At 41.5% G+C, this 22,461-nt stretch overlaps 1 long non-coding RNA gene across 2 annotated transcripts; it reads right to left on the bottom strand.

The window, feature by feature from the left end:
• Positions 1-1,088: 1,088 nt before the first annotated feature.
• Positions 1,089-21,632, bottom strand: LOC143974277 (uncharacterized). 2 transcript variants are annotated; one of them, XR_013272194.1, is made up of 4 exons: positions 21,297-21,632; positions 12,429-12,540; positions 2,442-2,543; positions 1,089-2,153 (listed from the first exon to the last, which is right to left on the bottom strand). It is a non-coding gene; the product is annotated as an uncharacterized LOC143974277 (long non-coding RNA). The 2 variants fall into 2 exon arrangements; XR_013272193.1 differs by lacking the exon at positions 12,429-12,540.
• Positions 21,633-22,461: the final 829 nt, after the last annotated feature.

The raw sequence follows: 22,461 nt of genomic DNA, 5'->3' as shown, positions 1-22,461 counted from the left end.
GCAGCCTGTCCATCATTGCAGCCTTGTCATTGCAGCCTGTCCGTCATGCAGTTTGTCCATCATTGCAGCCTTGTGCATCGTTGTCCCCTCAGCTTTTGTTTTTAAAAATGGTGCCGCCGAGATGTCCTTCAGATCTTGGCGGCGCCTGGAAGTTCTCGGAGGCTTTCGGCCGCCTCGGCAGTACTCGGAGGCTTTCGGCCGCCTCGGCCATACTCGGAGGCTTTCGGCCGCCTCGGCCATACTCGGAGGCTTTCGGCCGCCTCGGCCATACTCGGAGGCTTTCGGCCGCTCTCGAAAAACCGCCGAGAAGGCCCGAAGGCGGCTGAAACCCGCCCAGAGCCCAAAAATCGCCAGTAAATCGTGGCAGATCGGCGTATATCACGCACCCGCGATTTTCCCCTGATTTTAAGGGGAAAAAAGTGCGTGTTATACGCCGATAAATACGGTAGTTTGTTTCCTGCAACCTGTGGCTGCAGGAAAGTAAATCTGTGTGTGAGTGTGGGCCACCAAATAATATTTGCCCATGGTCCAAACAATATTAAAGATGTCCCTGTCGACATCCTTCAGCACATGACAAATTATGCAGGTGTCGTGGATAATATATCTAGCGGTTGTTTTCCCACCTTCAACATCAATTGAGCAGCCTAGCAAATGAATGACCTATGGGCAGTTAATAAAGAATGACTTTTTGAACTTGGTATTGTCTTTATATTTTGCAGTGCACTCATTACAAACTCGATGGAGAAGTCTGTTACAGCCGGTACCTACAAAAAATAAAAGAAGGAAGGAGTGGTTCCGGCTCCAAAATATTAGCACCATATGCCCATGCCTGGGATCTTGATTTTTTAAAACTCAAAACTTGGTCATTTTTGTTTTTTTGTTGTGGTTGCCAAAACAACAACCCAAAAATGTTTGAGTTAATGGAAACTATTTTTTTGCCTTCTTGCAAAAAGATTTTGCTGTAAAAAAAGATTATGATTATATATTTTATTTTTATATGACTTTTATTTTGGTGTTGTTCAAATTGATATATATTATTTTTTTATTCTTTGCTGTGGTTGTTTAAAAAAGCAAAAAAACAAATGGTGTAGTTTACCCAAAAAAAAACCTTTATTTTTGGTGCATTCTTGCACAAAATTTTGAAAAATAAAAATTATTCTGTTTACATTATGCGTTTTATACTTATCCTTTTAAAGAATTTGTGTTAAATACTTGTTATTCTGCATTTGGATGCAATTAAACATAACAGACAGATAAATTATAATAAAATAAAAAATGCATGACATACATTATGCAATGGCATCCTGCTGCCAGGGGACAGAACCAGCAGCAGACATAAAAAACTACGTGAATCCCCTCACGCACAGTGGCACCATTGGTGGTGCCCCTACAGGCAATCCATTGTGCACCTTCCAGATCGTGCATGAGGGAATCTTCAAAAAGATAGCCTTTGCAAATTCTTACAAAATTACGAAGCACACATGCTGCTTTTAGTGCAGATATCGCATTCTCAAGTTTTTAATTCATTGGTGTATGTAGCAAACGCCACTTGTTCGCTAAAATACCAAATGAACATTCTACCACTTGTCTTGCCCTCGTTAACCGGTAATTGAAGATTCGCTTTTCTTCACTCGGACACCTATTGGAATAAGACCTTAATAGATGCTCACTGAGAGCAAAGGCCTAATCCCCAACAGACACAAATGGCATTGGCGGCCCATTTGTTACTGGCAACAGACAGTCCTGTGGCAGGTCCAGGATATTTTCCCTCAACATTCTTCCAAAAGATGATCTTTGGAAAATCCTGGAGTCTGAGCTGCTACGATCCTATATGTCTATATATAGGTAAAACATTAATTGGCATCAGTAACTGCTAGTAATACAAAAGAAAAATATTTTTTGTAGTTAAAGTATTTGGTTCCACTGCCGATGGGCATCACTACCCTAACATGTTTTCCGTCAATTGCCCCAACACAATTTGGGAAATTGCATCGGTCCCAGAAAATTTACGATATCTTGCACCAATCTTCATGAGTGGGCTTCTTCAGGACCAAATTACTAGCTCTGCAGGTAGTGTGGACAATATTGCTGTAGTTTTGCCAACCAGAAATTCAAAATGCAGACTTTCAAAGGAATGTCCAGTTGCCAGGTACCTAAAATGGAACAGTAAATACAGTTTATTATAATGATACATATTAACAATAAGCTACTTCTATATTAGATCAAAAATTAGCTTGGAAAGAGGTGCCTGAGGAAGTGAAGGAAGAAGAGGAGCACGAGAAAGACACTGTAGATGGACAATTAATATTGTAAAAACAATCTCACCCACAATAACATGCTAGTATTTATTATTTCACTTCATGTAAAGAGGATAAAACAATGATATGGATATCCAAATGCCACATATGAGGTAAGAAGAAGAAAAAGGTATGAAAAGTTACCTCAATGTTATAATGAGTCTTTCAACTGCTGGAATACTCTTTCTGAAACTTGTGTTTTGTCGCTCTAGATGGCTAGAGAGCAAAGCCAACAATTCATCAAAACTGTAAATAGAAAATGTATGGCTATGATCTACATTGATCATGTAAAAATAAAACATTTAAAAAGCTAGTTCCATTTTTTTTTGTTACAATTTGATCAGGTTAGAGTTAACACTTCTAGCTATTCAAAGCAAAACAATTGAAAAGGAGTCATAGTGACCAGACATATACAGGTTTTCCTAAATATATCTTGGAGCATTTGCAAGTTCACATCAAAAAATGTTCTCACCTTCTAATTGAGATCCGTGTGTAGTTGAAGAATTTGTGTAAATGAGCACGGAGGTCATTGTAAAGGACCCCAAACTGGCCTCTCCCTTCCCTACGCCTGCTCCTCCGGTTATCCTCTTCTTCTTCATCTATTAACCACTTGAGGACCGCCGTATTGCCAATGTACGTCAGCACAATGGCACAGGCAGGCACAATCACGTACATCTACGTGATTGCCTTCCAGCGGGTGGGGGGTCCGATCGGACCCCCTCCCGCTGGTTACGGCGGTCCGATTCGGTCCAGGAGCGCTCCGTGATGAGGGGATGGCCGTTGGTTTTCGGCCACCCCCTCTGGATCGCTCCTGGCCAATGAGAAGCTTCCTCCCCTGTGTATTGTTTACACAGGAAGGAGGAAGTGATGTCATTCTCCTCGGGGCGGTCTTTTTGACCGGACTACGAGGAGAAGAGTAAAAGTAAGTGTGCACCAACACTACACTGACATGTAGGTACACACAGGCACACAAACCCCCCCCGATCCCCCCCCCGATCGCCCCCCGATCCCCCCCCGCCCCCCCTCCCCCCCCAGTCACAGTGTCACTGATTGCATTGATCATTTCTTTACTGATCAATGCATTCAGTGTCAGTTGTGACAGTAAAAACTGTCAGGACAGTTAGTGTTAGGTCCAGGGTAGCCCCCTATCACCCCCAATAAAGATTTAACCCCCTGATTGCCCCTAGAGTTAACCCTTTCACCCCCTTTTGCCAGTGTCACTAAGCGATCATTTTTCTGATCGCTGCATGTGTCGCTAGTGTCGCTAGGTAGCTAGTTATTTTTTTAGGTTCACCGCCAGGTTTTTATATCGCTAGGTACCCCGATATACTACCCAATAATGTTTTTAACCCCCTGATTGCCGCTAGTTAACCCTTTCACCCCCTTCTGCCAGTGTCACTAAGCGATCGTTTTTCTGATCGCTGCATTAGTGTCGCTACAGTCGCTAGGTAGCTAGTTATTTTTTTAGGTTCACCGCCAGGTTTTTATAGCGCTAGGTACCCCGATATACTACCCAATAATGTTTTTAACCCCCTGATTGCCGCTAGTTAACCCTTTCACCCCCTTTTGCCAGTGTCACTAAGCGATCATTTTTCTGATCGCTGCATGTGTCGCTAGGTAGCTAGTTATTTTTTTAGGTTCACCGCCAGGTTTTTATATCGCTAGGTACCCCGATATACTACCCAATAATGTTTTTAACCCCCTGATTGCCGCTAGTTAACCCTTTCACCCCCTTTTGCCAGTGTCACTAAGCGATCGTTTTTCTGATCGCTGCATTAGTGTCGCTACAGTCGCTAGGTAGCTAGTTATTTTTTTAGGTTCACCGCCAGGTTTTTATAGCGCTAGGTACCCCGATATACTACCCAATAATGGTTTTAACCCCCTGATTTCCGCTAGTTAACCCTTTCACCCCCTTTTGCCAGTGTCACTAAGCGATAATTTTTCTGAACGCTGCATCAGTGTCGCTAGTGTCGCTAGGTAGCTAGTTATTTTTTTAGGTTCACCGCCAGGTTTTTATAGTGCTAGGTACCCCGATATACTACCCAATAATGGTTTTAACCCCCTGATTGCTGCTAGTTAACCCTTTCACCCCCTTTCACCAGCGATCACAGTATAAGTGTCACTGGTGACGCTGGTTAGCCAGTTAGTTATTTAGGTTCCCCGTCAGGTTTTTATATAGCGCCAGGGACCCCCATATACTACCTAATAAAAATTTGAACCCCCTGATTGCCCCTAGTTAACCCTTTCACCACTGATCACCGTATAAGTGTTACGGGTGACTCTGGTTAGTTTGTTTTTTATAGCATTTTATATTCAAATCCGGAAGGCAGTTCTTGGTTTTCGGGGTCCCGTACGTGGCTAGGCTCCCAAAAAGTCCCCCACATGTGGTATCCCCGTACTTGGGAGAAGCAGCAGAATTTATTTTGGGGTGTAATTTGACTTCTGCCCATAGCATGTGTGAGCAATATATCATTTAGTGACAACTTTGTGCAAAAAAAAAAAAGTTTGTAATATTCCCGCAACTTTTGGCAAAATATAAAATATTCCATGGACTCAACATGCCTCTCAGTAAATAGCTTGGGGTGTCTACTTTCCAAAATGGGGTCATTTGGGGGGGTTTTGTGCTATTTTGGCATTTTATGGCCTTCGAAACTGTGATAGGTAGTGAGGAGTTAAATCAAAAATTTGCACCCTTAGAAATCCTGAAGGTGGTGATTGGTTTTCGGGGTGCCGTGCACGACTAGACTCCCAAAAAGTCCCACACATGTGGTATCCCCGTACTCGGGAGAAGCAGCAGAATGTATTTTGGGGTGTCATTTCACATATGCCCATAGCATGTGTGAGCAATATATCATTTAGTGACAACTTGGTGCAAAAAAAAAAAAGTTTGTAATATTCCCACAACTTGTGGCAAAATATAAAATATTCCATGGACTCAACATGCCTCTCAGTAAATAGCTTGGGGTGTCTACTTTCCAAAATGGGGTCATTTTGGGGGGTTTTGTGCTATTTTGGCATTTTATGGCCTTCGAAACTATGATAGGTAGTGAGGAGTTAAATCACAAATTTGCACCCTTAGAAATCCTGAAGGTGGTGATTGGTTTTCGGGGTGCCGTGCGCGACTAGACTCCCAAAAAGTCCCACACACGTGGTATCGCCATACTCGGGAGAAGTAGCGGAATATATTTTGGGGTGCAATTCCACATATAACCATGGCATGTGTGAGCAATATATCATTTAGTGACAACTTTTTGTAAAAAAAATTTTTTTTTTTTTTTTTGTCATTATTCAATCCCTTAGGACAAAAAAAATAAATATTCAATGGGCTCAACATACCCATCAGCAATTTCCTTGGGGTGTCTACTTTCCAAAATGGGGTCATTTGGGGGGGGATTTGTACTGCCCTGCCATTTTAGCACCTCAAGAAATGAGATCGGCAGTCATAAATTAAAAGCTGTGTAAATTCCAGAAAATGTACTCTAGTTTGTAGACGCTATAACTTTTGCGCAAACCAAAAAATATACGCTTATTGACATTTTTTTTACTAAAGACATGTGGCTGAATAAATTTTGCCCTCAATGTATGACTAAAATTTAGTTTATTCGATTTTTCTTATAACAAAAAGAAGAAAATATCTTTTTTTTTCAAAATTTTCGCTCTTTTTCCATTTATATCGCAAAAAAAAAAAATCGCAGAGGCAATCAAATACCATCAAAAGAAAGCTCTATTTGTGGGAAGAAAAGGACGCAAATTTCGTTTGGGTGCAATATTGCATGACCGCGCAATTACCAGTTAAAACAGCGCAGTGCGAAATTGCAAAAAGACCTCTGGTCCTTAAGGTGTTTATTGGTCCGGAGCTGAAGTGGTTAATGCTGCTACAGCAGCCATAATGACTGATGACCCAACATTTTGCATAGCCAACACGTTTGCTAAACAACATACAACACATGACAATGAAAGAGGAAGGGGAAATAACTAAGCAGGATAAGGAATTACATCACTATGACTAAAGTACCCTTGAATTGTTGCCAGCTAATTGTCAGTCTCTGAAATTCCTACAAAATCCAAATCCTTCTCGTACAACAAAACCTCTAGTTCGCCCATCTTATCCGCCAGGCTCCTTGCATTAGTGAACATGCCACATAGTTTAGACCAGTCCTATACTATCCTCTTATTGGGTGTTCAGAGATTGCAACTAGGACTTGTTACTATACTTACCTTGTGTCACGATCTGGAGTCAGGCTCAGAGGCCAGTAGCTATAGCAGCAGAGCAGATATTCACACAGGTCACCCTGGCTGATGACACGGGTTCACCTGAGGTGCGGGGTCTAAGCACTAACCGGTACACACCAGAGGTCCCAGGTTCAAGCCCAGGTCCTAACAGTACTCCCCTCCTCCCAGGTTGTCCCCTGGACATCTTAGGGCCAGGTTTCTGAGGAAACCTCTGGTGGAATTCCCTTGTTAATCTAGGGGCATGAACATTCTTTTCAGGCTCCCAAGAATTTTCTTCTGGCCCATATCCTTCCCATTGAACCAAATATTGCAATTTGTTCCTAGAGATTCTGGAGTCAAGAATTTTTCCCACCACAAATTCTTCTTCACCCTGTACCTCAACAGGTGGAGGAGGAGGATGAATTCTTCCAGAAAAAGTATTTTCATGAAATGGTTTGAGTAGTGATATATGAAACACAGGGTGAATCTTCATATTGTCAGGAAGTTTTAGGCGAAAAGTGACTGGGTTGATTTGAGCAGAAATCTCAAAAGGTCCCATAAACTTTTGACCCAACTTAGCACATGGAACTTTAACTTTTAAATTTTTGGTAGATAACCAAACTTTCTCACCTACTTGAAAAGTGGGAATAGAGCTACGATGTCTGTCGGCAGCCTTCTTGTAATATTCCTGCACCTCCTTCAATGTATCAGTCAATTTCTCCTGGATCTCATGTAATGAAGTTAGTCTGTTGGTAACAGCAGGGATTGAAGTTGAGATGGGGAGATCAGGAATAAAAACTGGATGATACCCGGTGTTTAAGAAAAATGGGCTTTGGGATGTGGAACTATGTTTAGAGTTATTATAAGCAAACTCTGCCATAGGAAGGTAGTCCACCCAGTCATCCTGAAGATAACTCACGAAACAGCGAAGGTATTGCTCCAGAGTTTGATTGGTCCTCTCGATCTGATCATTAGACTGCGGATGAAAACCCGAGGACAGATTAACTGTTACACCCAAAGCTGAGCAAAAACTTCTCCAAAATTTTGAGGTAAACTGTACCCCTCTGTCAGACACCACATCATCAGGAATTCCATGAAGTTTAAAAACTTCTCTAACCATTACCTCAGCAGTATGTTCGGCGGAGGGTACCCCTTTAACTGGAATAAAATGAGCCATCTTAGTGAGATGGTCAACGACTACCAGAATGGTGGTCATCCCTTTTGAAAGAGGAAGGTCAACCACAAAGTCCATAGAAATTGACCCCCATGGTCTCGATGGAACAGGTAGTGGTAGAAGTAACCCCAGAGGAGAAGATCGAGGTGTCTTATTGCGAGCACAGGTTAGACATGAAGCCACATAACTCTTAACATCTTTCTTGTACCCAGGCCACCAAAAGGAACGTGATAAGAGTTATTCTGTCTTAGAAACCCCAAAATGACCAGCAAGCTTAGAGTCATGTACCAACCTGAGGGCTTCTACCCAAACTGATTCAGGTACATAGAGGCAATGCGCTTGAGTCCAAAAACCATTGTTGTACTTGAGGTTAATGTCCTTAGGAGGATTATTAAGAAGTGGGTCATTCTCATACCCCTCCTTGAGAAGATTAAGAAATGTCTTCGAACTCATGGCCCCTAGAAAGTTCTTTTGAGGCAGGATTGTACATTCAGAGGTGCTTTCCTGGAGAGGCCCAGACAACATCTGTGATAGGGCATCAGCCTTACCATTCCTTGACCCAGGGCGGTATGAAATAACAAAATTAAACCTGGAAAAGAAAAGGGTCCAACGTGCTTGTCTAGATGACAACCTTTTAGCAGACCTAATAAATTCAAAATGATCGGTGAGAACGGTTACAGGGTGCTTAGCTCCTTCCAGCAGATGCCTCCACTCAGAAAATGCTTCCTTAATTGCCAGCAGCTCCTTGTTTCCAATGTCATAATTCATCTCAGCTGAAGACATCAGTCAAGAGAAATAAGCACAAGGATGAAGCTGCATTTTTTCTCCCATTCGCTGAGAAAGGATAGCTCCCACAGCAGAATTAGAAGCATCAACTTCTACGATGAAAGGTAGTTCTGGATCTGGATGTACCAGTATTGGTGCAGAAGTGAAGAGAGTTTTCAGTTTACTAAAGGCAGCCTGTGCCTCAGGTGACCACAAAAAGGGCACCCCTTTCTTTGTCAACTGTATGATTGGAGCAATTACCCTAGAGAAATTCCTTATAAATCTTCTGTAAAAGTTGGCAAATCCAACAAATCGCTGTATCTCTTTAACATTCTTAGGGGCGGGCCAATCCACCACAGCTTTGATCTTATCGGGATCCATGCTTACCCCTTCAGAAGAGATTATGTATCCCAAGAACTAGATCTGAGTTTGTTCAAACTCGCATTTCTCTAATTTTATGTAAAGTTGATTTTGCCTTAATCTCTGGAAAACAATACAGACATGCTTGCGGTGTTCTTCCAAAGTATCAGAGAAAATGAGAATGTCATCCAAATATGCTATTACAAACTGATCAAGCAAATCTTGAAAAGCATCATTAATAAAATGTTGAAAAGTTGCAGGAGCATTGCAAAGCCCAAAGGGCATGACCAAAGACTCAAAATGTCCATATCTGGTTCTGAAAGCAGTTTTCCATTCATCTCCGGGATGAATGCGGACATGGTTGTATGCCCCCCGTAAATCTAATTTGGTAAAGAGCTTGGCAGAGCGGAGTCTCTCAAGCATTTCTGGAATCAGTGGGAGTGGATAGCGATTCTTAATAGTGATCTTATTTAAATCTCTGTAGTCAATACACGGACGCAGGGTGGAATCCTTTTTCGTCACGAAGAATAAGGCTGCGCCAGCAGGAGAGGTTGAGTGTCTGATAAAACCCTTCTCAAGATTCTCATTAATCCACTCTCTGAGCACTTTCAGTTCAGGTTCTGATAAAGAATAAAAGGCGACCAAATGGTATTTCTGCCCCTGGAAGCAATTCAATGGGACAATCATAAGAGCGATGAGGAGGCAGCTGATCTGCGTTCTTTTTATCACAAACGTTCCGAAGCTCAAGATATTGTGGAGGTAGCTTGTCGTATGACTGGATAGTTGCCAAAACTGCTTGTAAATCTTGGGTTGGTGGAGGGCTTATTTGATAAGATTCTTTGCAATGTTTCTTGCAATGGTCAGATGTAAAGCTTAAAGAACGTGTCTCCCAGTTGATGGAGGGATTATGGATAGAGAACCAAGGAATGCCCAGGATAATAGGGAACTTGGGTGATGTAATCAGCTCAAAGCTGATAGTCTCCTGATGGTCAGTTTCAATTAGGAGTTTAAGTGGGATTGTCTCGTGGGTAACAGGGCCTGAAGTCAAAGGTGAGCCATCCACAGTTTCCATATCAATTGGGGCGAGTTTATTTCTTATTTGAATGTTATTACTTTGGGCAAATTCGATGTCGATGAAGTTTCCCCCAGCCCCTGAGTCCAGCATAGCAGAGCAAGGTATTTCATTGCTTTCAACAATAAGCTTTATAGGGATGACAAAATGAGTTGATAAAGAATTAACTTTATTTGCTTCCTGAATCAAAGGAGAGATGGACTGAGAAATTGAGTTTATTTGTTCAGATACTGTAACATCCGTTGCTGCAATTGTTCTTTTAAATTTATTGGGACAATTAACTGCATAATGTCCAGAGTCTCCACAATAAAGACATACGTTTTCTGAACGCCGTCTTTCTTTCTCCTGAGTAGTAATAGATCTTTTAATAACATCCACCTGCATAGGTTCAGGAGTGTCAGAATCAGGAAAACTCTTGGACCCTTAGGAGGATACTGAGTAGTAGAAAAATGCATGCCACCATTACTGCCTCAGATTCCCAGTCTCTCCTTTCTCCTTTCAGTAAGTCTCTGATCAATTCGAATACATAATTTAATAAAAGCTTCAAGGTCATCAGGACTTTCTACTCTGGCAAGCTCATCTTTTACTTGTTCGAGAGTCCTTGACGGAACTGACTCTTTTGTGCTGCTGGATTCCAATTGGTATCTGAGATCCAACGCCGGAATTCAGTTGTGTACTCTGCAACAGAGCGTCTTCCCTGCCGTAAATTGTGCAATTTTGCCTCAGCAGTAGCACAGCCGTTAGGATCATCGAAAACTTGGTTAATCGCAGTCACAAAAGAATCAAAATTATCCAGGATGACATCATCTTTCTCCACATAAGGGGAGGCCCAAGCTAAGGCTTCCTCAGTCAGGAGGTTGATAACAAACAGCACCTTTTTCCTGTCAGAAGTGAATGCAGCAGGTTGCATCTGAAAGTATATACGACATTGATTAAGGAATCCTCTATAATGGCGGCGGTCTCCGCTAAACTTGAGTGGTAGGGGCATTCGTGCATTCGTTTCTATGGCAGCAGTATCTCGGGCATGAAAATCCCGCAATTGTTTGTGTAGATCAAGGATTTCCTCTTGTAGACCTTTCACTTCAATTTGTAATTCAGAAATTTTTTCCTGGTAGTCAACACCAAATGCCTGTAACTCAGCGATTTGAACCCTGAGAGGAGCCACAGCAGCTGCTACAACGGCCTCCATGTTTTCGGCCAGAATATTCTGTCATGATCTGGAGTCAGGCTCAGAGGCCAGTAGCTATAGCAGCAGAGCAGATATTCACACAGGTCACCCTGGCTGATGACACGGGTTCACCTGAGGTGCGGGGTCTAAGCACTAACCGGTATTCACCAGAGCTCCCAAAGGTGGAGATGGGCTTGGCTGCGTGTTAGTGCCAGGTCACGGTCCTCAGGATAGCCCCACCAGGGGGTGAGCAAGCAGGGGGTCTGGTAGCAGATATAGCAGGTAGGGATCAAGCAGAAGCGTAGTTGAGAAACAAGCCAAAAGTCGGTAACAAATAGTTGCAGGTTGGGATTCAGCAGAAGCGTAGTCCAGGAACAAGCCAAATGTCGGCAGCAGGAGAGATAGGAGCAAGATATTGGCTGGTGAAGGCACAATATTCTTGCAACCAGGAAGTGCAGAGACATGGCTTAAATCAGGAAGTTCATGGGAGGAGCAAAGGGTTCAAGGTTCAAGGCAAACAAGATTCAAGACGAGATCATTCAAGGAATTGTCCAAGGAACTGTCCAAGGAGCTGTCCAAGGAGCTGTCCAGCTTTCCAGGTGGCTCAGCAAGCAGAGTCACTGCCAGACACACCAGAGGTCCCAGGTTCAAGCCCAGGTCCTAACACCTTGGGTTTATGTACTTTAGTCAACCTACCACTAATGCCCCCAATACTACTCTCCGCGCTGACTATCTTTACCCCTGAACCCCCCCCTGCCGCCTAGTTTAAAAGCAGGAATAGAGAAAAGCCTAGTTTAAAAACCCCTCTAACTTTTTGCCCATCTTTACTCCCAGCACTTCTGCACTCTCCTCATTTAGGTGCAGTCCGTCCCTTCTATAGTACTGGTGACCAACTGAGAAGTCGGCCCAGTCTTCTAGGAACCCAAACCCCTCGTTACTACTACTTGAACTACTTCAGCTTTCATTGCTGTTGAATGTTTACATTTTTGCTATGGGCTAATTTATTGAATTATTTATTATATCAGTATTACCTTTGTCATAATTTAAGATATTGAAATAATGCATGCATCCTTTTTTTTGGACAAACAAGGATTTTTTTTGCAGCAGCAGCAACATTGACTTGTAAACATTTGTAGAAATGTAAAAAAAAATCTATTTTTACCACTGTTAATCTTAAAATAAATTGTGTTATTGTATGTATACATTCATTTTAAAACGTACGCCATATATAATGACATATATAATGACGTACGCCATATATAAAATTTAATTTCTAGTACAAAGGTTGACAAAGTTATTTTCCAAGTTTGTGCTTTTTTTATGCAAAATACAAAAATAACAAATAAATTACAGTAAATTAAAATTAAAAATTAAATTGACCTCTTGAAAAAGGAAATCCTCCTTTTCCGTGGGGCTCCCCTGCAATGCAAGGGGTTTAATGCGCGCTTTATAGAAGAGGCTGTGGGGGCTAGTCGCATAAAGTGGAGGGAACCTGCAGGATGGAAGGATTAGATAAATAAAAGTCCTTTTTACTGGTACCTAGGCATAAAGTTCGACTTTAAATATAGGAATAAAAGAAAAAATAGCAGAAAAAACAATATCTAATGGAAGAAATCGAGAAATACATTAATTAGGGTGGATTAAGGTTAAAGTATTACTAAACCAAAGACCCCATCATTCTCTCTATCTGATCTCCCACAGTACACAGAACATGGAAATTATTTTAGTAAAGATGAACTGCTAAATACCTTTTCTCATCAGCAGTATATAGCAGTCTTGTGACTTCAATCGTTGTCTGGTTAAAGTTTGTAGGAGGAGTTTTCATACTGCAATGGCTGTCCTATAAGAATGCAGGACCCCTGACCCTCTGTCTGGACAGTACTGATTGGCGCTTTGCTGAACACATGCACCTTCCCAAAAAAACACAACAAAAGCTCTCTAGCAATACACACCAAACTGAGGATGTGCAGACTGACTCCAAAGGTTCTGTCTTATCCGGACATGATTTGTGGACAATACAAGAAGGGGAGGATCTGTGCATACAGGATCAAGCCTTTTTCACAATGCAGAGGATTTATTCCTTAGGTTCCACAGTGAGTATAACAAATGTGCTTCACAGGTTTATTTTACTTTTGTGGGTTTAGTAACACGTTAACCAAAGTTTAATAAAGGCTTAAATAGGAATACATTTTAATAACATTTTTTTTTTTTTTTTTACCAAAGTTGCTTTAACTGATGTCATGGGGATCAACTTTCACATCTTTGATCTACATATGAATTAACCACTTAAGCCCCGGACCAAATGACAGCCTAAGGACCAGAGGTCTTTTTACAATTTTGCACTGCACTGCTTTAACTGGTAATTGCGCGGTCATGCAATGTTGTACCCAAATGAAATTTGTGTCCTTTTCTTCCCACAAATAGAGCTTTCTTTTAATGGTATTTGATTGCCTCTGCGATTTTTATTTTTTACGATATAAATGGAAAAAGACCGAAAATGTTTAAAAAAAAAGATATTTTCTACTTTTTGTTATAAGAAAAATCGAATAAACTCAATTTTAGTCATACATTTAGGCCAAAATGTATTCAGCCACATGTCTTTAGTAAAAAAAAATGTCAATAAGCGTATATTTATTGGTTTGCGCAAAAGTTATAGTGTCTAGAAACTAGAGTACATTTTCTGGAATTTACACAGCTTTTAATTTATGACTGCCTATCTCATTTCTTGAGGTGCTAAAATGGCAGGGCAGTACAAAACCCCCCCAAATTACCCCATTTTGGAAAGTAGACACCCCAAGGAAATTGCTGAGAGGCATGTTGAGCCCAGTGAATATTTTTTTTTGTCCCAAGTGACTGAATAATGACAAAAAAAAATGTTTACAAAAAGTTGTCACTAAATGATATATTGCTCACACATGCCATAGTTATATGTGGAATTGCACCCCAAAATATATTCTGCTGCTTCTCCTGAGTATGGGGATACCACATGTGTGTGACTTTTTTGGAGCCTAGCTGCGTACGGCACCCCGAAATCCAATCACCGCCCTCAGGATTTCTAAGGGTGCAAATTTTTGATTTCACTCCTCACTACCTATCACAGTTTCGAAGGCCATAAAATGCCAAAATAGCACAACCCCCCCCCCCAAATGACCCCATTTTGGAAAGTAGACACCCCAAGCTATTTTCTGAGAGGCATGTTGAGTCCATGGAATATTTTATATTTTGCCACAAGTTGCGGGAATATTACAAACTTTTTTTTTTTTTGCAAAGTTGTCACTAAATGATATATTGCTCACACATGCTATGGGCATATGTGAAATTATACCCCAAAATACATTCTGCTGCTTCTCCTGAGGATACCACATGTGGGGGACTTTTTGGGAGCCTAGCCATGTACAGGACCCCGAAAACCAAGCACCGCCTTCAGGATTTCTAAGGACATACATTTTTTTATTTCGCTGAGCCTGAATCTGACAGAAGAGTGGCCTCCTCTTCACTATCTGTCATGCTCAGAAATGTGTAGGCCTCTTCACTAGTGTACCTTCGCTTTGCCATTTTGGGCTCTAAATTTAGTGGTACACTAGTGAGATTCACAGGTAAAAAAGCACCTAGGCTGCCAGCGACTGTATAAAACGCTACCAAAAAAACTGTTAGCGATCGCAGGGATCAGGACTGACTCTGTGAACGCTGCAGTTATGTGTTTAGGGTTTTGTAAGTGACAGTGATCGATCGATACTGCACTTGGGTGGGCTGGGCGGAGGGGCAAAACACAGGTGCTAGCAGGTATCTGGACTGATCCCACTAACAATGTGTTTTTTGGAACCCTAAACTGCTGGGAATGCTAGTATAGATCTGATCAGGTCAGATATTGATCTGTTCAGATACTATACCACTACGGGAGGTGTATGCTTTGCGCGTGGGTGTTAGTGGTACTGGCACTAACCTAGCACTGCCTGGGGCGACGCAGACCCTATCTGACCCTAAAACCTAATTGATATCACCTGCCGGGTGATCGGGGGGGTTAAACCTTTATTGGGTAATAAATGGCGGGTGCCCCGATGCTATAAAAAGCAAACTAACTAACCAGCGTCACCCTTAACACTTATACAGCGATCGCTGGTGAAAGGGTTAACTAGGGGCAATCAGGGGGTTAAAACCTTTATTAGGTAGTATATGGGGGTACCTGACCCTATATAAAAACCTGATGGGGAACCTAAATAACTAAATAACTAACTGGCTAACCAGCATCACTAGTGACACTTATACGGTGATCACTGGTGAAAGGGTTAACCCTAGGGGCAATCAGGGGGTTAAAACCTTTATTAGGTAGTATATGGGGGTCCCTGACGCTATATAAAAACCTGACAGGGAACCTAAATAACCAACTGGCTAACCAGCATCACCAGTGACACTTATACGGTGATCACTGGTGAAAGGGTTAACTCTAGGGGCAATCAGGGGGTTAAAACCTTTATTAGGTAGTATATGGGGGTACCTGACGCTATATAAAACATGACGGGGAACCTAGATAACAAAATAACTAACTGGCTAACCAGCGTCACCAGTGACACTTATACGGTGATCACTGGTGAAAGGGTAAACTCTAGGGGCAATCAGGGGGTTAAAACTATAAAAAAACTATAAAAACCTGGCGGTGAACCTAAAAAACTAGCTACCTAGCGGCACCAGTGACACTAATGCAGCGATCAGAAAAAACATTGCTTAGTGACACTGGCAAAAGGGGGTGAAAGGGTTACCTGGGGGGCAATCAAGGGGTTAAACCTTTATTAGGGAGGGGTAGGGGGCTACCCTGGACCTAACACTAACTGCCCTGACACTTTTTACAGTCACAACTGACACTAAATGCAGTGATCAGTAAATAAATGATCACTGCAATCAGTGACACTGTGACTGGGGGGGGGGGGGGTGATCAGGGGATGACTGGGGGTGAAAGTGTGCCTATGTATACTTATGTGTCAGTGTAGTGTTGGTGCACTTACTATGATGTCTTCTCTCCTCGCCGTCCGATCAAAAAGACCACCACGAGGAGAGTGACATCACTTCCTCCTGCCTGTGTTTACACTACACAGGCAAGGGAAGCTTGTCATTCGCCAGGAGCGATCGTGAGGGGATGGCCAGCCCCTCATCCCGGATCACTCCTGAAGCGAAACAGACCACCGCAGCCAGCGGAAGGGGGTCCGATCGGACCCCCCACCCGCTGGAAGGCAGGCACGTACGGGTACGTGCTTGTGCCTGTCTGTGCCATTGTGCCGACGTATAATTACATGTGGCGGTCCTTAACTGGTTAAATAGTAAATACAGTGTAACATAATTTACATTGTATTTACTCAAGGACCCTTGCAGTTTATCTGCTAGTGTCGTTTTACAAAAAGAGAATGCATTTTGATGGCTGCTCCTACTATGCAATACTTACTGTAGTTGCATAGGAGGAGCAAGTTGGATGCAACCGGTAACGTGTTTTAAGGTTTCTCTTTCAGAAGTCTTCTGTTATTGGATTCTTCATCGTTCAGGTCTCTTCATGTTGGGAAGTGCAAAAAATCAGACTCATCTCAGGTTATCTTCTGATGTCATGGTAAAGGGACTGCATTCTAAAATCAGTGGAGATGTTCTATTAAGGGAGACCCCTGTGGAGGGAGTTGGAAGTGTCCCAGACACTGGGAGTTGTGAGTCTGGAGGACTGGATTCATATACAGTGGTGTGAAAAAGTGTTTGCCCCCTTCCTCATTTCCTGTTCCTTTGCATGTTTGTCACACTTAAGTGTTTCGGAACATCAAACCAATTTAAACAATAGTCAAGGACAACACAAGTAAACACAAAATGCAATTTGTAAATGAAGGTGTTTATTTTTAAAGGTGAAAAAAAATCCAAACCATCATGGCCCTGTGTGAAAAAGTTATTGCCCCCTAAACCTAATAACTATTTGGGCCACCCTTAGCAGCAACAACTGCAACCAAGCGTTTGCGATAACGTGCAATGAGGCTTTTACAGCGTCCTGGAGGAATTTTGGCCCACTCATCTTTGCAGAATTGTCCTAATTCAGTTACATTAGAGGGTTTTCGAGCATGAACGGCCTTTTTAAGGTCATACCACAACATCTCAATAGGATTCAGGTCAGGACTTTGGCTAGGCCACTCCAAAGTCTTCATTTTGTTTTTCTTCAGCCATTCGGTGGTGGACTTGCTGGTGTGTTTAGGATCATTGTCCTGCTGCAGAACCCAAGTTCGTTTCAGCTTGAGTACACGAACAGATGGTCGGACATTCTCCTTCAGGATCTCTTGGTAGACAGCAGAATTCATAGTTCCTTTTATTACGGCAAGTCTTCCAGGTCCTGAAGCAGCAAAACAGCCCCAGACCATCACACTACCACCACCATATTTTACTGTTGGTATAATGTTCTTTTTATGAAATGCAGTGTTCCTTCTACACCAGATATACTTGGACACACACCTTCCAAAGAGTTCCACTTTTGTCTCATCGGTCCACAGAATGTTGTCCCAAAAGTCTTGGGGATCATCAAGATGTGTTGTGGAGAAATTGAGACGAGCTTTGATGTTCTTTTTGCTCAGCAGTGGTTTTCTCCTTGGAACTCTGCCATGCAGGCCATTTTTGCCCAGTCTTTTCCTGATGGTGGAGGCATGAACGCTGACCTTAACTGAGGCAAGTGAGGCCTGCAGTTCCTTGGACGTTGTTGTGGGGTCTTTTGTGACCTCTTGGATGAGTTGTCGCTGCGCTCTTGGGGTAATTTTGGGCGGCCGGCCACTCCTGGGAAGATTCACCACTGTTCCATGTCTTCGCCATTTGTGGATAATGGCTCTCACTGTGGTTCGCTGGATTCCCAAAGCTTTGGAAATGGCTTTATAACCCTTTCCAGACTGATAGATCTCAATTACTTTCTTTCTCAATTGTTCCTGAATTTCTTTGGGTCTCGGCATGATGTGTAGCTTTTAAGGATCTTCTGGTGGACCTTACTGTGTCAAGCAGCTCCTATTTAAGTGATGCCTTGATTGTGAACAGGTGTGGCAATAATCAGGCCTGGGTGTGGCTATAGAAATTGAACTCAGGTGTGGACAACCACAGTTATAGTATGTTTTAACAAGGGGGGCAATCACTTTTTCACACAGGGCCATGATGGTTTGGATTTTTTTTCACCTTTAATAATAAACACCTTCATTTACAAATTGCATTTTGTGTTTACTTGTGTTGTCCTTGACTATTGTTTAAATTGGTTTGATGTTCCGAAACATTTAAGTGTGACAAACATGCAAAGGAACAGGAAATGAGGAAGGGGGCAAACACTTTTTCACACCACTGTATGCCCCTATTTCACAAAGTGTAGGTGAGAGTTCTGGGAGAATGAAGGAGCATGAGATGTTGTTTTGGCCGTGCTACACCACATATTATTTATTTATTTCAGGGACAGAGCACTGTCACCCTATACTAGGAACAGCCAGAACAATGACCTTCAGGGCAGGATCCTCAAGCATTATTATTATAGTGGTAGCTACATATTAAAAAATAGTGAAAATTACTTTTAAAATTAAATGACATCTTAGTGATTGGGTTAACATACTTTAAACCATCTTTTTTCTCATATTTTTCTGGGACTGCATTGTCATGAATCTGCTGTTTTTATGAGGGGTTATCACTTTTCCTGTTTTGTTTGTTTTTTTGGCAAAGACAGTGTTGTGTTGTGAGTACATTCCCTTTGGAGAGTAAAGTTGATTGACATTGTAATAGGTTGGAATTATGCCATAGTTGGAGCGGGTTGTTGCCCTGCAGACTAATCTTGGAGATAAACCTTTGAATTCCCCCAGTAAGGGCAAATTCCTTTCGGTATAATGGGCCCTGAATTAGACATGTGCAAAATGTTTGGTTATTAGGTGATTTGGATGTATCCAAATATCTGAATGAAATAGTAACAAATTTTGTTGAAATTCGTTTGATTTCATTTTGTATATTCATTTTCTAATGAATTCCAAATTTTTGAAATTTGATCGACTGATTTGAATTCATTATGAAGAATAGCTGGTTGTTAGGGAGCCAGCCGGAAGCCAGCTTCCGCATCCTTAACAACCGATGACTCATCAGCTGTCAGTGAGATTCCTCGCTGACAGATGAAATTGAACAAAAGAATGGCAGCAATGAAAAAATGCAGAAAAAAAACAGCGTAGGGTTCCCCCCCCCCCAATGTATACCAGACCCTAGGTGTATGGTATTGATTTTAAGGGGAAACCCAGGCCAATTTTAAAAAAAAAATAACGGTGTGGGGTCTCCCCCAAAATCAATACTAGACCCTTGTCTAAGCATGCAGCCCAGCAGCCTAGGAAGGGGGGGGGGCATATCTTGCCCCCTATGTAAACACAGCTTTTGACAAGTCCTTTATTAAAAAAATTTAAATAAATAAAAAATGTTCCTCAGTTTAGATCTATCATCAATCACGATGCCAGCCCCTTCGCTGACCCAAAAAAAGAAAAAAATCCTCCGGCCCCAAAAAGGATCCCACCGTCTGCCAGTACAACTCTGACAGTTCTTAAATAACTAAGGGGTGAGACCACCCGATGACGTCACAGACTGACCCTGCCCCCCTGTGATGTCATTGACCGGGGCATGCTGGGTTGATCATATCATTGGATGCCCCTGTTATTTAAGATCTGCCAGATGGCAGAGCTGGCAAATAGCGTGAGCCTTTGTTGGGCACCACGTTTTATTTTGTTTTCAATTTTTTCGGGTCGACGGGAATCGCGTTTGACGTTGGATTTACTTCGGTGGGTTTATTTATTTTAATACATTTTTTTTTAAATAAAGGACTTGTCAAAAACTGTCTGTGTTTTTAATTACTTTTTACGCTTACTTGGTGAATGAATAGGGGTACTATGAACCCTTGCTCATTTACATAAGGGAGGGCCTGATTCCCAGAAGTCACCCCCGCAAACAATGGGTCAGGGTTGTGGGGAAGAGGCCCTTGTCCCCATTAACATGGATGCTTTGGGTTAGGGGCACAAAGCACCCCCCCATATTGAGGAAATGTTGCCTGTTATGGTTCAGGAGTGGGGCGCTCACTTGTCCCCTCCCCTTTAATGGCCTGCCGGGCTGCATGCTCAAATAAAGGTCTGGTATGATTTTGGAGAAGGGCCACGCTGTTTTTAAAAAAAATATTTGGCGTGGATTTCCCATTAAAACCATTACCAGACTGGAAGAGCATGGATTGGGGGGGGGGGGGGGGGGGGGAACGACTGCTGCTAGTATAGGCAAAGAAACTTCTTATTTTTTAAAAATGTTTCTGCACATGATTGGGAGTTCCTAGTGAACACAGTTTTTTCTGGGTTAAGGCGCATCTAAATCCAAAAGCAAAAATTCAATATGGCAGCTTATCAATTCCTAAATGATGTAGTGTCTGCATTTGTTTTCATTTTCAGGCTTTTACCTTTTATTTTCACCAGGTGATCTAGCCAGTAATGCAGCCTATAGATAATACATATTTTTTGTTCAATGTAAAACAAACAAAAAAATTACTTGATTCCCTATTAACATATTATGGGTGGATGGGGGACTTTCCCACCGTTAGAATACACTGATTAGCTGATGTAACTGCGGGCTATAGCAGTGTAGAAATCTTCCAACAGGGAGATTCCACTGAAGTTGATCGGTAGATTGACTTCTGTACAACCACACTGTCCATATATTGATTACATTACATTATATTTATACCTTCAGCACTTTTTGGCCTTATTCTGGAAAAAGTACACGATCTGTCAGCAGAATTTACCCTAAAATTTTTTTCTTTTTTCTACTATTAGTATTTAAAAAATTTATTATTTTAGAGATAAGAACTTCCATGGGAAAAATGCAGGTAACATTATCATATTTAAATTGGTATTAAATATAATAATATTATTATTATTATATATAATATTATTATTATTATTATTATTTTGCCATGTAGTTCACTATTATTATTGTTATTATAGTATACATGTTCAGGTTTTACCAAAAATTCACCCAGCCCCTCTCTCTAGCCCTAACAATAAAATTTGAATTTAAGGGACATTGCTGCACAGCCATGGCCAGCCTGGCACTAGATTTTTGTCTACCACAACTGTGAGTAGGGGGTTAGGTGATTTTTGGTAAAACCTAAATCTGTACTTTAAACTAATACTCCATCTTTCAAAAAGACTAAACAAAAACAACTTCTGCTATATATTTATAGCACTTAAATAGTTTGGATACCTTATTGAAGATTGATAGTGTTTTGTGATGTGCATGCGGTGTGGCTTCTGTTCACTAGGAGCACATTTTCTATGCCAGTTTTGTTGGAGGTATTGCATCTCAGTATCTTCTTATGCCCTGTACACACGGCTGAACATTCCGACAACAGAATCCAATCAGCCTGCCCATAGATGTTTTGAATCCTGGCTGGTCCCCAGTGAACTGGCCGACATTTGAACTAGCTATGGCTGGCTTTAGCAGGCTGGAGCACCTCATGGAGCATGACAGATTGACAGCCCCCACATGCAAATGATCTTGTATATGGATCCTAAAGTTATTGTTGGTCTCTGTACAGGTGCACCTAAAAGCAAAAATGTTGCACAGTTACAATTTATAAACTATAAAACATTTATAAGTATCACACTTAAATTAATTTTTTTTTTGATGAGGTAATACTCTGTTACCAAAGTTCTTTGAAACAATGTATTGAAATGTTGGTTTGTGCAAGGACATTGACTGAATTAATATTTTATCATCTAAAGTCCTTCAGGCATAAGTCATGAAACACAGCTGTGAGCAGGGCCTTACATTTGATTTGAAATATTGATGTGTTAAAGAATTCTTAATTTGCTGTTATACAACATGTATTAAATATTTCATGTTATATCATATTCTGTATTTATGGCACCTTTAGCCTTGACATGTGCTTTTTAAATCCTACAAAGGCCACACATTACACATTTTCTACAACACATCCATCTGCTATGTAGGATGTGCTGGCATTACATTTCTGATATTACTATAAATCTGTTCTTAAAAAAAATCACACTTTTTTCTGTATTGTTTTATCAAATGTTAGTAAGAAGCAGGAAGAATATACTTTTGATTGAAAATATGCCTAATAAAGGCCCATTAGTATTTCAGAAGCTTTATCAGCATACATTTTCCAAGCTGTTAAATGCATTATTTCATTAGAACCTTTGTGCATGCATAGCCAAATTTATTTTTTGATTTTGGATACAATGGAAATGGTTAGGACACCCATCAAGCTTTTAATGCTATGTGTCCCTGCTGGTGAGATTGACCCCTCAAATTTTTCTGGGTGACCATTGTCAGCAGGACAGAAAATAATGGAAAATCCAAAGTTCTAGAGTTGTCTCCAAAGCCGGAGGTGATGTAAATCTTC

Source organism: Lithobates pipiens, unplaced genomic scaffold, assembly GCF_037356315.1.
Source record: "Lithobates pipiens isolate NorthernLeopardFrog02 unplaced genomic scaffold, aLitPip1_a1.2 Scaffold_13, whole genome shotgun sequence".
NCBI classification, from domain to species: Eukaryota; Metazoa; Chordata; class Amphibia; order Anura; family Ranidae; genus Lithobates; species Lithobates pipiens.
This window is presented reverse-complemented; position numbering and strand designations above follow the sequence as displayed.